The sequence below is a fragment of the Schistocerca piceifrons genome, chromosome 4 (genome assembly GCF_021461385.2).
Source record: "Schistocerca piceifrons isolate TAMUIC-IGC-003096 chromosome 4, iqSchPice1.1, whole genome shotgun sequence".
In the NCBI taxonomy this organism is placed as follows: Eukaryota; Metazoa; Arthropoda; class Insecta; order Orthoptera; family Acrididae; genus Schistocerca; species Schistocerca piceifrons.
The window spans coordinates 77,874,927-77,889,157 of record NC_060141.1 but is presented as its reverse complement, the minus strand read 5'-3'; the positions used below and the strand labels follow the sequence as shown (position 1 = coordinate 77,889,157).

General features: G+C 41.0%; 1 protein-coding gene across 4 annotated transcripts in view; it reads left to right on the top strand.

The window, feature by feature from the left end:
* Positions 1-14,231, top strand: part of LOC124794706 (NEDD8-conjugating enzyme UBE2F-like) — a 63,974-nt gene that overhangs the window by 26,647 nt on the left and 23,096 nt on the right. The gene's annotated exons all lie outside the window — the stretch shown is intronic.

The window sequence follows — 14,231 nt, the reverse complement described above, 5'->3', positions numbered from 1 at the left end:
CAGTGCCAAGACAGAAGTTCTCGCGACATGCAACAAGGTACAAAGAAATGTGCAGGAACAAAAGGGGAACTACAGTGCCTATCTGAAATGAAACGGGTTAGCGCTCAACTCTACCCAACTCGCTCCTGTGTATAAACAGTCCACTTCGGTTCGTGTTTATACTTGCACTCCAGAGTGTCCAGCAAACAATAAAAAAAAGTCTCTGCATGGTGGAAACAATGCACACTGAGATATTTTCGCAACACCAGATAAGTTGTCCAGGGTAGCCACAGCTACATTCAAAAATGACACTAGAACTCCTCAGATAAGATTGGTGCAAACACATATACATGTACTAGTGATTGAGCAGGATGGATCACTGTCTTTGCATAGTAACACTAGTCTGCATAACACCACAAAAACAGCAGCATCACTGTCACTCAACAACACTTCCGTTGAAGTTTCATTGTCGGACAGGACACAGGTCTAAAACAAATCACAGGAACAAAGTTCACTGTCTTTATATCGCTGAAGGTGATTTCACACAATTTTGAAGAACACTGTCCAGAACAGTCACTAGTTAGCATGAGACACAGCAATCGTTTTATAACACCAGTTGATGGGACACAATGGTGGAATATTATCAACACATGTCACAGGAAACAAATGACATAACTACTATGTATGTTGTAGCAAGATTGTTGTTATGATCCAATGCAATGATGGACAGAGACTAGTAGATGAACTTATGCATGACATCCAGCATTGTACAGCCAAGCGTATGACCGTTCCTGTACCGGCAATATATGCAGAAGTCTTTGGTCATACCATTAAAGTAATTCTTGACTGTGGTGCATATGTGAATGCAACCTCCGCAGCCATGTTTGAGAGGTTGACAAGACCGGAAACTACCAGTCTTTCCTGCGAGTAATTGTGAAGTTATATGTGCAATCGGTACCAGGGCACAGAAGGTAAAGATACAGACACTTATTGAATTGTGTTGTTGTTGTTGTTGTTGTTGTTGTTGTGGTCTTCAGTCCTGAGACTGGTTCGATGCAGCTCTCCGTGCTACTCTAATCTGTGCAAGCTTCTTCGTCTTCCAGTACCTACTGCAACCTACATTCTTCTGAATCTGTTTAGTGTATTCATCTCTTGGTCTCCCTCTACGATTTTTACCCTCCACGCTACCCTCCAATACTAAATTGGTGATTCCTTGATATCTCAGAATATGTCCTACCAAGCGATCCCTTCTTCTAGTCAAGTTGTGCCACAAATTTCTCTTCTCCCCAATTGTATTCAATACTTCCTCATTATTCATGTGATCTACCCATATAATCTTCAGCATTCTTCTGTAACACCACATTTCGAAAGCTTCTATTCTCTTCTTGTCTAAACCATTTATCATCCACGTTTCACTTCCATACATGGCTACACTCCATACAAATACTTTCAGAAACAACTTCCTGACACTTAAATCTATGCTCGATGTTAAGAAATTTCTCTTCTTCAGAAACGCTTTCCTTGCCATTGCCAGTCTACATTTTATATCCTCTCTACTTCGACCATCATCAGTTATTTTGCTCCCCAAATAGCAAAACTCCGTTACTACTTTAAGTGTCTCATTTCCTAATCTAATTCCCTCAGTATCACCTGACTTAATTCGACTACATTCCATTATCTTCATTTTGCTTTTGTGGATGTTCATCTTATATCCTCCTTTCAAGACACTGTCCATTCCGTTCAGCTGCTCTTCCAGGTCCTTTGCTGTCTCCGACAAAATTACAATGTCATCGGCGAACCTCAAAGTTTTTATTTCTTCTCCATGGATTTTAATTCCTACTCTTAATTTTTCTTTTGTTTCCTTTACTGCTTGCTCAATATACAGATTGAAAACATGGGAGTAGGCTACAACCCTGTTTCACTCCCTTCCCAACCACTGCTTCCCTTTCATACCCCTCGACTCTTATAAGTGCCACCCGGTTTCTGCACAAATTGTAAATACCCTTTCGCTCCCTATATTTTACCCCTGCCACCTTCAGAATTTGAAAGAGAGTATTCCAGTCAACATTGTCAAAAGCTTTCTCTAAGCCTACAAATGGTAGAAACGTAGGTTTGCCTTTCCTTAATCTATTTTCTATGATAAGTCGTACCGTCAGTATTGCCTCACGTGTTCCAATATTTCTACAGAATCCAAACTGATCTTCCCCGAGGTCAGCTTCCACCGGTTTTTCCGTTAATCTGTAAAGAATTCGTGTTATTATTTTGCAGCCGTTGCATATTAAACTGATAGTTCGGTAATTTTCACGTCTGTCAATACCTGCTTTCTTTGGGATTGGAATTATTATATTCTTCTTGACGTCTGAGGGTATTTCGCCTGTCTCATCCATCTTGCTCACCAAATGGTAGAGTTTTGTCAGGGTTGGTTCTCCCAAGGCTATCAGTAGTTCTAATGGAATGTTGTCTACTCCCAGAGGCTTGGTTCGACTTAGGTCTTTCAATGCTCTGTCAAACTCTTCACGGAGTCTCATATCTCCCATTTCATCTTCATCTACCTCCCCTTCCATTTCCATAATATTGTCCTCTAGAACATCACCCTTGTATAGACCCTCTATATACTCTTTCAACTTTTCTGCTTTTCTTTCTTTTCTTAGAACTGGGATTCCATCTGAGATCTTCATATTCATGCAAGTGGTTCTTCTTTCTCCAAAGGTCTCTTTAATTTTCCTGTAGGCTGGATCTATCTTACCCTCTAATGATATACGCATCTACATCCTTACGTTTGTCCTCTAGCCATCTCTGCTTAGCCATTTTGCACTTCCTGTCGATCTCATTTTTGAGACGTTTGTGTTCCTTTTTGCCTGCTTCATTTACTGCATTTTTGTATTTTCTCCTTTCATCAGTTAAATTCAATATTTCTTCTGTTACCCAAGGATTTCTATTAGCCCTCGTCTTTTTACCTATTTGATCCTCTGCTACTTTCCCTATTTCATCTCTCAAAGCTACCCATTCTTCTTAGACTGTATTTCTCTCCCCCATTCTTGTCACCCGTTCCCTAATGCTCTCCCTAAAGCTCTCTACAACCTCTGGTTCTTTCAGTTTATCCAGGTCCCATTTCCTCAAATTCCCACCTTTGCGCAGTTTCTTCAGTTGTAATCTGCAGTTCATAACCAATAGACTGTGGTCAGTGTCCACATCTGCTCCTGGAAATTTCTTACAATTTAAAACCTGGTTCCTAAATCTCTGTCTTACCATTATATAATCTATCTGACACCTTCCAGTATCTCCAGGCTTCTTCCATCTACACAGCCTCCTTTCATGATTCTTGAACCAAGTGTTAGCTATGATTAAGTTATGCTCTGTGCAAAATTCTACCAGGCAGTTTCCTCTTTCATTCCTTACCTCCATTCCATATTCACCTACTATGTTTCCTTCTCTTCCTTTTCCTGCTATCGAATTCCAGTCACCCATGACTATTAAATCTTCATCTCCCTTCACAATCTGAATAATTTCTTTTATCTCATCATATATTTCATCAATCTCTTCGTCATCTGCGGAGCTAGTTGACACATAAACTTGTACTACTGTGGTAGGCGTGGGCTTCGTATCTATCTTGGCCACAATAATGTGTTCACTATGCTGTTTGTCGTAGCTTACCCACATTCCTGCTTTTTTTCATTATTAAACCTACTCTTGCGTTACCCATATTTGATTTTGAATTTATAACCCTGTATTCAACTGACCAGAAGTCTTGTTCCTCCTGCCACCGAACTTCACTAATTCCCACTATATGTAACTTTAACCTACCCATTTACCTTTTTAAATTTTCTAACCTACCTGCCGATTAAGGGATCTGACATTCCACGCTCCGATCCGTAGAACGCCAGTTTTCTTTCTCCTGATAACGACATCCTCTTGATTAGTCCCCGCCCGTAGATCCGAATGGGGGACTATTTTACCTCCGGAATATTTTACCCAAGAGGACGCCATCATCATTTAACCATACAGTAAAGCTGCATGCCCTCGGGAAAAATTATGGCTGTAGTTTCACCTTGATTTCAGCTGTTCGCAGTATCAGCACAGCAAGGACATTTTGGTTAGTGTTACAAGGCCAGATCAGTCAATCATCCAGACTGCCGCCCCTGCAACTACTGAAAAGGCTGCTGCCTCTCTTCAGGAACCGCACATTTTTCTAGTCTCTCAACAGATACCCTTCTGTTGTGGTTGCACCTACCGTATGGCTGTCTGTATCGCTGAGGCATGCAAGCCTCCCCACCAATGCAAGGTCCATTTTTATGGGGGGGGGGGGGTTGTAGATCATATAGTTAATATAATTCTGTGTATTTTTTTATGTATGTAATGATTTGTGTAATTATAGATCATATAGTTACACAAATCATGACATACATAAAAAATACACAGAATTATTTATAGAACATTTTTAAATCTTCATGAGGGTACACACCCTTTATTTTCAATGTCTTTGGATATGCAAACAGACCAACAGATATGCACCCGGATGTGGTACTTTTATAATAACATATGATCCATGGTATATTCTTTGCCACTACTTGGTCCTCTTCTCCAGAAGTGAAGATCTTGAATGAGATCTCAGTAGTACCAAATCTCCAACATTATAATATTGTTTCCTCTTTAATCCCTTGTTGTGTCTCTTCTTTCTCATAAGAGCTTTCTCTTTCATGTTGAGGTAATTATCACAAATTTTTTTCTTCCCATGAGATCCTATTTCAGGGTATCTTAGGTAATGCTTGCACCCGCTCATTATTTTCTTCGGTATTTAGGAGTAATTCTTCTGGAGTATAACCAGTAGTTGTATGTGGTAGGTTACTGATGATTATAGTGAAATCTTGCAACAGTTCAATCCACTTGGTTTTACTTCATTGAGCAGTAGGTTCTCATAAAGTGATTTAACTCTCTAAATACACATTTGATGGGACTCGCTCTGGGATTGTAACATGTTGTTTTGGCATGTGTAATATTTGCTTCCCATAAAGCCTTTCTCCAAGTATAGCAGGTGAAAATCATTGCATTGTCTGTCAGGCTCGTTCTTGGCTTCCCAACAGATGGAATAAAATCAGAACAATTTCTTGATAATGGATTTGCTGGTGGCTGACCGAATTGGGTACAACATCACATGTTTAGAAAATGTATCTAAAAATCCAACTATGTATTTACTACTACTCTTGCCCTCAGAACTGGTCCACAGATGTCTGCAGAGATCAGATCTAAGGGCTTACGTGGAATGATTGAGTGCATCTCATCTTGTGTACCTTTGTTACAAGGCTTGGTCAGCTGACAAACTTTGCACGTTCTCATAATCGATCTTAAAAGAGGCACAGCCCACAGAGAAGTCAGATTTTACGTCCTTCCCCCGAATACTCTCAATACCCAAAATATAGTCCTCTAGTAATTTATTTATTACTAGGTACATGCATAAAGTCGCTACATTTCCTATTCTTAATTCAATAAGAGTCTGTATCTTTACCTTCTGTGCCCTGGTACCGATTGCACCTATAACGTCACAATTACTTGCAGGAAAGACTGGTAGTTTCCGGTCTTGCCAACCTCTCAAACATGGCTGCGGAGGTTGCATTCACATATGCACCAGAGTCAAGAATTACTTTAATGGTATGACCATAGACTTCTGCATATATTGCCGGTACAGGAACGGTCATACGCTTGGCTGTACAATGCTGGATGTCATGCATAAGTTCATCTACTAGTCTCTGTCCATCATTGCATTGGATCATAACAACTCTCTTGCCAGAACCCCTTACATCACCCGACAAATTCTCCAGGCACGATCCGGTCATCTTTAGTTTAACAGATGGGTTCTGGGTTCATCAGTGACATCTGTAATCAATGACAGTTGCTCTCTCCAGTCATTTATGTTTGAAGATTGCTTGTTAATATTTTGTGGTTGACAATTTGGATTATTCCCTTGGAATTGCTGATTATTGTGACTGTTGGTTGTGGTTATTTTGATTCGTGGTTTGCATTGGTTTGAATCTTTGCTTGTTAGGTTTCTTCTCTGCCCAGCGAAGTTGGAAATGCACCACATTGGTATTCAATCTTTGGTCGCCATTCACATGTTGTTTGTTACGTTGAGCTTGGAAGCCCGAGCTCTGCTGTGCTCTACTACTATTGTTGCCGCTCAGTCCTGGGTGATATGCAAAGTTCTTGTTTACACTAGCCGACAACCCATTCCCATGATTTAATGACTCAAAGGTGATGGTGACAGAGAGAGTCTTCGACATTGTCTTCGGGAGTATACACGAGTTCTTCACACATCTTGACCGGTAACTTTGCCTTAATAATCTTCAAAATATCCACCTGTGGGACTGGAGTATCCCAGTATCTACTTTTATTCAGGTAATTCTCAAAATACTGGCACAAGTTTCCACTCTTGACTGAAAATGGTTCTGGGTTATAAACCTCTCTTTTTCAGTAGTTCTTGAATTCCCGTAGACCAATACCTATTCAAGAACGTTCACTCAAATTCCTCGGTAGGTGCCATAGGTTTCCATAATGTCTGTGCATCGTAAACTGTCTTCCCCTTGTATGTATCCAGCGACAAAAGAAATCTTTTGCGCGTCAGTCTGTGCATGGGGTAAAACACCTCTGAACCTGCAGATGAAAATCACAGGGTTAACAGATTTCTTCTCCGGACAGAAGACTTTGAACTACTGGTGCTTTAGGACCTCCTTCTCCATCAACATTTGGGCATATACATTGTTGGGTGATATATTGCCATAAATAGTCAGACACCACATATGCGCCTTTTGTCGTAGGCGTCGGGCTACTCATCACTGACGCTGAATTCATCACATTTTGCTTCGGTTGGTCGGAAAATATGACTTGTGTCAAAACCACTTAATCTTATTGGAACTTTCTTCAACCGATTTGGTTATATTGTCTTTCCACTTCAAGAGCTTTTGACCAAATTGTTGGATTATCACATCATTATCAATTTGGATAGCTGTGGAATCTGGTACATTAGCCAGTTGAAAGTTCTGCACAGCTTGTTGCAGTTGTTCATTAACACACTGGTGTCAACCTCTCTTCTATAACTGCGACACAGTCTGATTTGACAAGTTCCAATTTGGACACAAGAGACTCTACGGTTGTGGTAACATCTTTTACTTTGGTTTGAATTTTGGATATTTTCCCAGGAACTCTCTCCAGCGACAGCTTCAGATTTGCCTTTTCTGTAGCAAGATCACTTTGCTTAAATGATCTACTTCGCATCTCAAATTCTTTTCTGGTTGGCAATGACTCAACCATAGCAATATACTCTTGCATAGTTAGCCTGATATTTGCTTTTTCAGTAACCAGTGCCTCCTGCTGCATAATGAGACCGTCTTGTTTATCAGAGAGATTTGCCTGTTGTACTGCTAGAGTATGAACTATAGTAGAGATTTTGTATTGTTGTGCTGCCATTGATTCTTGTGTGGAGGCTATCCTAACTTGTTCAGTTGTAACAGACTGCACTGTAGCAGACATATATTGTTGATTTGCAGTTAACGTCTGCACCACTTGGGATACACTAAGTAACAGACCTTAAATGTCAAACTCCTAAGTCCTAGCTGTGATCATTACAGGTACTGAACTATCAGTGGAAGGGGCTTCCTCAACTGACCGAATATTGTCCGTTGTATTCTGTCCCCACTCCATTCTCGACTGGGTGCGTGTCCTAACCATAAATCTGTAAATAAAAAATCTTCACACGACCCATGTAGTTTCAAAATACACACACAAAATCAGTACAAATCTACACATGATTTTTTTAAAAATATGCATCTACAACTAATAGAAATAGGAAGACTCTACAGGAAAGGACAGTATTAGATTCCAGACTGGTAAACTTGTAGTTGCTTGCCTGTAGCCTGGACATTCAGGTGATCTGTTAAGATTAACCATACAGCATCAGTCTGCCAGCCCCTCTGTCCCCATTGTGGTCTGAAAAAAGTACAGGGTATGCAACGCAGAAACACACGTTATAATACACTTCCTATCAATAGAATACATACATGAAAATGATACAAAATCCTAACAAGTTCCCTAACTTCGCAAGCAGTCCTTTCAATTGGTTGTCACTCTAAAATGAGATTGCTTCAATGTCGCAAACAAAATATAAATTAACTTACTTGCTCTTTTGAATTTATGTCTTTGACAGAGATAAGACAGGTAGGCATTAAAAAACTCCCCTTTGGATTTTTCGCCTAGATGCATACATTATAAAATTTTTACCTGACTAATACAAACAATCTGTGAAAAACTTTGACTATAGGTGAAGGTGGTTTTCTTCATGGCTACTGTAAGGAGAGAACAGGTTAAGTACAGGATGAGTTGGCAGTCGGAGGTTTCTTCTTCTCCAGTTCTCAGAGAACACCAGGCAAAGTCGGAGAAAACTGCTACAACTCCAATGAAGATGCTGTCTCCCTTAGCAGCTACAATATTCAGTCGCTGTAAGATTTTCTTTTCTGAAAACAATTTCAGAATGATTAGGTTGAACAACAATGGCAGTATGATATCTTCTGACTAACAAACTGGTTGCTTAAGGAATGTCTTGAACATACAAGCTGATAGCAAAAATATTGCACATCATCCGGACCGTGATCGTCAGATTTGCCCAGTAGGTGCACAGAAAAGAAAAAAAGTTATTAGCCTTTGTAGTAGTCCTCTTTGAAGTTAGTCGTGCACCCGTGCACACACCTATTCCTCTACATGGTGTTAGCTGGATGTGTGGTGCCAGTGCTGCATTTCGGCAGGTGGATTATGCTATGGTGGGATTGTGTCGGGTGGGGTGGGTGGAGGAAGAGAGGAGGAGGTGGGGGAGAGCGATCGAGGGTGGGTAGCTTGTGGCTCAGAGGGACGCAGCTGCTTCACTGGCTGTGAATACAGGAAGGAGGGGCGACAGGTGCAGGGACTTAGGCATGTGATGTACGGTTGTCAGAGCTGATGGGGAGCAGCACATGCTGAATGTGTGGGGATGTTAATTGGAAGAGGGTGACAGGATGGAGGAATGGGAAACTGTTGGGTGGAGAGTGTGGGGCATTGGGTTACTAGATACTGAGCCCAGCATGATGACGGGAGCAAAGGATGTGTTGTAATAGAACCTCCTGTCTAGCTAGTGGTGGAGGAAAGGATCCAGATGGCTGTGTTGTGTAGCAGCCATTGAAATTAAACATTTTATTCTGTGCTGCTTGGTGTCACTGTGTGGTCAAGTTCGTTCTTCAAAACAGCTTGGCAGAGGCCATTCATTGTGGTGGACAGCTGGTTGGTTGTCATACTGACTTCAAAAACTGAGCAGCATTTGCAGCAAAATTGGTAGACCTGACTCCTTTCACAGGTGGTGTGGCCTCTGATGGCGTAATATAAGACTGTGGCAGAACTAGAGTGAGAAATGCTGGTTGGGTGGATTGAGCAGGTCTTGTACCAGGGTCTTCCACAGGTATATGATCCCTGTGGCAAGGGGTTGATGGTGGGCATGGCATGGGGATGGACTAGGGTGCTGTGGAGTTCTGGTGGGCAATGGAACATCAAATTAGGAGTGTTAGGAAGAATCCTGGGTAGGATGTTCCTCATTTCAGTTTATGATGGAAGAGACCCTGATGAAGGATATGGTTCAGTTGCTCCTGTCCAGGGTGGTATTGGCCAACAAGGGGGACACTCTTTTATATCTGAATCTTGGGGGTGGTGGGAAAATAGAAGGTATGTGAGGATATGGTATGGGAAATCTGTTTGCGAACTATGTTCAGGAGTGTAGTGCCTGTCCGTGAAGGCCTTTGTGAGACCTTCAGTATGCTGGTCAGCGGAGCTTTCATAACTGGAGATATGTCATCCACGAATAACCAGCCTGTACAGGAGGTATTATTTGGTGTTGAAGGGATGACAGCTGTCAAAATGAAGGCACTGTTGGTGGTTAGCGAGTTTAATGTGGACAGAGGTATGGATGGAATGATCAGGAAGGTGGAGGTCAGCATCCAGGAAGTGCTGCATGTTGTGTTGAGGAGGACAATGTAAAACAGATGGCAGAGAAAATGTTGAAGTTATAGAGGAATGTGAATAGGATGTCTAGGCCCTGAGTCGAAATAGTGAAAACATCAACAATGAACCTGAAGCAGCCTAGGGTTGCGAGGTTTTTTTTGGTGGGGGGGAGGGGGGGGGGGAATAGACAGGAAGGTTTCCTCTAGATGGCCCATAAACAGATTGACATGTCACTGTGACTGTCCCCAACACTGGTGGAGCCTTTGTCTGCTGGGAGGATGATAAGGTCAGGATCTGTTTTCAGATTGTGTATGGCTATTTTATAGAGGTGGATGATACTACTTGCAACCTCTGCTATAGTGACCCATCCCTGAAGTGTAACACATCCTCCAGTTCCATTACGGATATTTTAGAACCCATGACTGTTAATTGAATGTAAATACATAAAACTGCAACCAGTCACTTTCTTGAGTACTTATTTAGTAGTCCGTGAACTGGTCTTCGAACCTTTTCGGGTTTATCTTCAGGTGTTTTTCTGGAAGCTACATCACTATTTCTAACATGATACTGGTTGTTGTCTCTGTGACAAGAAGATGGAACACACTTCAATGTATCGCCATGACTATTGTTTATCTGTCGATATGGATGCAAAATTTAGTTTTTTGCTTACTGTGACAGTATGGGCGGCTTTCTTCATTAGTGTCCATCTGTCTGCTTCAATTTTGATGGCCAATTGGTACATCTCTTATGCACCAATTGGCCATTAAAATTGAGGCAGACAGATGGGCACTAAGGAAAAGGCCACCCATATTGTCGCAGTAAGTAAAAAACTCAATTTTGCATCCATATCGACAGACAAACAATAGTTATGGTGATACATTAAAGTGTGTGCCATCTTCTTGTCACAGAGCCAGCAACCAGTATTACGCCAGAAATTGTGCCATAACTTCCAGAAAGTCATCTGAAGATGAACCTGAAAAGGTTCAAAAACCTGTTCATTGAATAATAAATAACTATTCCAAAAAGTAACTGGTTGCGTTTTATGTATTTACGTACCTCCAGTTCCTATTGAAACTCAAAGGTCTTGATATCCATAAACCTACTGTCCTTACAACCTTCACTCAACAGTTTGCCCTTCCTGCGTCCTGTCACACCCTTGTAATTCAAGTTCCTATGTCATCTTCAGCAAGTGCCGCTCCCCACAGACTCCAACAACTGTGCATCGCATGCACGTGCCGCCCCTCCCTCTGTGCTGCTAGCCACCCACCCCCAAACCCTCACATTCAGTTAAAGCAACAATTTTTAAGTAACTAGATTGAATGCATTTTTAAATTTTAAAATGTTAATTCACACAAAAATTTAAGTATAATGGAAGTTTCCTTTTTCTTCATTTCAGTTGAGGGTACTACAAAAGGCTCACCGTGAACAGTGATTCCTTGTTTCAAAATAAACTCCCTGGCTCTTGAAGGAAGGGACTATAGATTTTTTTGTAACAAAAACTCCTTACAACATCTTTCGTGATTCATATCCATGAAATTTGGTTAAAAGCCTTTGTCCTGCAACATCAGAAACCTTCAAGGGTTGAAATGGCCCAGCAGCAGTAATGATGTTTTAAAGTTCTTCCACATATGGAAGCTTAAAGTGTTTTGCATGTTCCTCAATCACTGCAAATTAGTGATCTGAGACATGGAAGCTATTTTGAGACTTGTTAAAGTCACTATTTTTGACAAACAGATAAAACAATCCTGCAGTTCACCTGATCTGTACTGCTGTTGCTCCATCCAGAAAGTTTACATTTGTAAATGGTGAGGAGTTCCGTATTCAGGCACTTCTAAAATGCAGAAAGCCACTTGGTTTTTGCCTGTTACTCATGTTACATGCTCATTTTCTGTTCCTCCTTCCCATTTTCAGATGAAATGAAAGCTTGAACAACCTTTTCACAAAACACACAAATATACTGTAAGTGGATTTCAGAAACTGAAATGGTAGTATACTGCATTACAATGTGGCACTGGTTTCATACACAATCTGGTGGTGGTGCTGGCACTTTGATCTTTTTGTTCAGCAATTACTTCAGAACATGGTGTTGGCAACTTTTGCTAATGCCACAAATAACAACAACACACAAGAGTGTCCACTTGATTATACAGGGTGGTCCATTGATCATGACCGGCCCAAATATCTCACAAAATAAACATCAAACGAAAAACCTACAAAGAACGAAACTTGCCTGGCTTGAAGGGGGAAACCAGGTGGCGCTATGGTTTGCCAGCTAGATGCCGCTGCCATAGGTCAAACGGATATCAACTGCATTTTTTAAATAGGAACCCCCATCTTTTATTACATATTCATGTAGTACGTAAAGAAATATGAATGTTTTAATTGAATCACTTTTTTCACTTTGTGATAGATGACGCTGTAATAGTCACAAACATATGGCTCACAATTTTAGACAAACTGTTGGTAACAGGTAGGTTTTCTAAATTAAGATAGAGAACGTAGGTTCGTTTGAACATTTTATTTCAGTTGTTCCAATGTGATATGTGTACCTTTGTGAACTTATCATTTCTGTGAACACATGCTGTTACAGCGTGATTACCTGTAAATACCACATTAATGCAATAAATGCTCAAAATGATGTCCATCTACCTCAATGCATTTGGCAATACGTGTAATGACATTCCTCTCAACAGCAAGTAGTTCGCCTTCCGTAATGTTCGCACATGCATTGACAATCCGCTGATGCATGTTGTCAGGCGTTGTCGGTGGATCACGATAGCAAATATCCTTCAACTTTCCCCACATAAAGAAATCCGGGGACGTCAGATCCAGTGAACGTGCGGGCCATGGTACGATGCTTCGATGACAAATGAAACTGTCATTAAATATGCTATTCAATACTGCTTCAACCGCATGCGAGCTATGTGCCGGACATCCATCATGTTGGAAGTACATCGCCATTCTGTCATGTAGTGAAACATCTTGTAGTAACATTGGTAGAACATTATGTGGGAAATGAGTATACATTGCACCATTTAGATTGCCATCGATGAAATGGGGGCCAATTATCCTTCCTCCCATAATGCTGCACCATACATTAACCCGCCAAGGTCGCTGATGATCCACTTGTCGCAGCCATTGTGGATTTTCCATTGCCCAATAGTGCATATTATGCTGGTTTACATTACTGCTGTTGGTGAATGACGCTTCGTCGCTAAATAGAACGCATGCAAAAAATCTGTCAGCATTCCGTAATTTCTCTTGTGCCCAGTGGCAGAACTGTACACGATGTTCAGAGTTGTCGCCATGCAATTCCTGGTGCATAGAAATATGGTACAGGTGCAATCAATGTTAATGTAGCATTCTGAACACAGATGTCTTTGAGATTTCCGATTCTTGCGCAGTTTGTCTGCTACTGATGTGTGAATTAGCTGCGACAGCAGCTAAAACACCTACTTCGGCATCATCATTTGTTGCGGGTCGTGATTGATGTTTCACATGTGGCTGAACACTTCCTGTTTCCTTAAATAATGTAACTGTCCAGCGAATGGTCCGGACACTTGGATGTTGTCGTCCAGGATACCGAGCAGCATACATAGCACACGCCAGTTGGGCATTTTGATCACAACAGCCATACATAAACACGATATCGACCTTTTCCGCAGTTGTTAAATGGTCCATTTTTAACACAGGTAATGTATCACGAAGCAAATACCGCCCGCACTGGCGGAATGTTACGTGATACCACGTACTTATACATTTGTGACTACTACAGCGCCGCCTATCACAAAGTCAAAAAAGTGGTCCAACTAAAACATTCATATTTCTTTATGTACTACATGAATATGTAATAAGATACGGGGTTCCTATTTAAAAAAACGCAGTTGATATGTTTGACCTATGGCAGCGCCATCTAGCGGGCCAACCATAGTGCCATCTGGTTTCCCCCTTCAAGGTAGACGAGTTTAGTTCTTTGCAGTTCTTTTGTTTGAAGCTTATTTCGTGAGGTATTTGGCCTGGACACTATCAATGGATCACTCTGTATAGTCCTGCACTGCTGTCACAGCATACATTACTATGGAATAAAAAATTCTACTTGCCCAATTTTGGTTTTAGTTAATTTAGCTTTCCCACTCCACATTTATGTTCTTTTTAGTGTTTGTTTAATACAGTAACTGGCAAAAGAATTGAAATTTGGTATTACTGTGCGCTTTGAAAATAAATGATACTTTTTCAAGTGATTT